Source organism: Antrostomus carolinensis, unplaced genomic scaffold (assembly GCF_000700745.2).
Source record: "Antrostomus carolinensis isolate BGI_N321 unplaced genomic scaffold, ASM70074v2 scaffold19906, whole genome shotgun sequence".
NCBI lineage: Eukaryota > Metazoa > Chordata > Aves > Caprimulgiformes > Caprimulgidae > Antrostomus > Antrostomus carolinensis.
The window spans coordinates 24,666-27,362 of record NW_010320005.1 but is presented as its reverse complement, the minus strand read 5'-3'; positions in this window follow the sequence as shown (position 1 = coordinate 27,362).

Below are 2,697 nucleotides of genomic sequence, written 5' to 3'. Positions count from 1 at the left end.
TGTTTTCTGCCTCCTCCAGCACGAGAACTAATGAGCATCAGCTGAGAGTAACAGTGGACAAGTTCAAAACAAACACAAAAACATACTTTTCATCTGTGCTTGGTGAAGCTGTGAAGCTTTTCCACAGGTTGCTAATATTTACATCAGTTAAGAAAACTGTGGAGCAAATTAATGGAAGAAGAAAGCATTCAAAGGTGCTAAATATAGAGATACTCTGAGCTGTAAATCTTGGGAAACTAAGATAGGATATTTGGGAGAAGTTTTCTTTGTGCTTACCCTGTGCTTTCAGTCTTCCTTAGGTTTCCACATCGACTGCTAGAGCTCCTAGAGGGTGCTTTTGTACACTGTGATATGACTACCCTGAAGTTTTTATAAGTTAACTTGCAAACTCTTATAGTTAATTAAAACATTGGCTTGACATAGTAATTTTCTGCAAGAGCTGCAGTTCTCAGGCTGCAGGTGAAAGATGGTGTGTGTTTTTCAGCACACACTTAAACAGCTCTGCACTGAGCACCATGTAGGTTAGTAAAGGGAATTCTGCTCAAATTGTTCTTAGTGGTTCCAAGCCCTTGGAAAATTCATGTGTCCTCAAAGAGAGAATGAAGGGGCAGTGGAGCGGGCACTGTAGCTCTTGCGAGTGCCTGCAGCCTGACTGCTGTGATGCTTCAGCACCACCATGTACCAGCTGCACAGCTTGTACTTCATGTCAGCAGCTTGCTGAAGAGTCATATAACCTCTGGGTGAGAGACTTTAGGCCCTGATTTTCAGCCTTTGCGCTGCAAATAAACAATGCATTCCTGACATTTCAAGTACACAGTCAGAGTATCCTCAGCTCCAGCGAGCTGCTGACAAGTTGTGCAGAGGAAATCTACTATGGCCTCAGGAACTGATGGGTTTCCTACTCATTCTCAACAGATTGACTAGTGCTAAATATATATATCCTGTATTTCCACACAATCTTGGCAAAGAAGTCAACCTGTTTACTCTTTTTTTAAGACAAAGAAAAACATAAGGTGAATGTAAAGCATTAATTAATAAAGGAAAAACTAAATCACATTTTTCTTAGCACTCCATGCTTCCAGCTCAAAGTTCACTGAACACTAAACCAGAGTGGGCCCAGCAATGCACAGGGAGGGAAATTTCATTGACATCATTGGGAAGTGTATGCAGCTAGTAATTTTACAAGGAAAAATTTCCTGGAGATTAAAGCATGGAAGTGCTGAACAACTGCTGAAATTCCATGAGAGGTAACCACGGTCTATTTTGGTGTGTTTGGATGTTCCCTTGCTGTATTAACTTTTAAGAGATACTCAGATACTTTGTCTTTGGGAAAATCTCTGGCAACAAAAGGTAGGTAGACACAGTGAGCTCAGTCCTGAAGCTGCTGGGACTCGTTCATCCACAGCTTCTCTGCAGACAAATAACTGCTCAGAATATGAGCTTGAGCAGAGAAGCCCTGCTGGATTTGAAGCCTGATATTTGGTGCAGTTGAGCACCAAATACGTGGCAGTATTCCTACAGCTCTGTCAGCCCAGGCACAGCACGTAGGTGAGAGATCTGGATCCAGGGGTGGTACAAGCCACATGTGATACTCATGGGTAAGAGACCTTCACAGGGCTGTAACACAGCAGTAGACCTGCCCGACTGCTTCCAAGCCTTTCCCATAAGGCTGAAGAAACTGAGCAGACAGCCTGATAAAGTTGCAGTCAGGAAAGCCCAGCTCCCTGTTTCAGCTTGCACCTTACTATCCCTATGCCTTTCCAGCAAGCTTTTGTCTCACTTTAAGCCTTCTACCATGTAAGAGGTGTGATATAAGCTTATAAATAAGCTGCTGCTGCAAATACTGCTGTAACTCTGGGGTGGGGCCCCAGGAAACTTCAGAAACAACTTACTTTGATCCCCCTTTAAAAAGAGTCAGCTTAAAAGTTTAATATTAGCCCTTCAGTGTTAAGCATTCAAATAGTTTTTCTTCTTGCTTACTCCCCTGCTTCACATACACACTGACACATTAACATTTCAGTCATCCTCCCCACTATCTTTAGAGCAAGGCTGTATAAACTTGGTCTGTCTTTCCTTAACTATTGCTGTGGATAGATGGAGGTGCAAGTAAGGCTGTGACTGGCATTGTCAAAGCAGGAGCTAATAGGCCCCTGGGAACAAATATTTACTATTTTGTTAGGAAAGCAGTAGGGAAAACTGAAATTACAGCAGGATTTCTCTACACTCAGCCCTCCTCAGATAAGGGTGTTTTAAAATAAGACTTGTGAGAGGAAGAATATGTTCATATTACCTGAGATCAGGATAAAAGAGGAAAGCAGACATGTCTGCCCTCTGAGCCTGGAACCAGCAAAGCTGAACTGACCACAACTCCTGCTCTCATGGTCAGATTTCTTAATGCCTAGTAAGTCACAAATTCCATTTGAAGCCTTTGCCAGCACTGGAGTGTATATAAAATAATAAAATGGAAAACTAATGGATTAAAAGGGTCAATGGATTAAAAGGTTACTGCAGGAGGCAGGAAGGGGGGACAGACAGACAGTGTGATTACATGAGAGTGATTTCCTGCCCGTGGACTGCAAGAACCATCAGATGTTATGCAAAAAGTTAAATGCCATACATAACATGCCACAACCATTGAATATTTTTTTTTTTTTTAGAGAGTTCAGGAAAAAATTGTTTTATCTGAAGTTCGTTGGA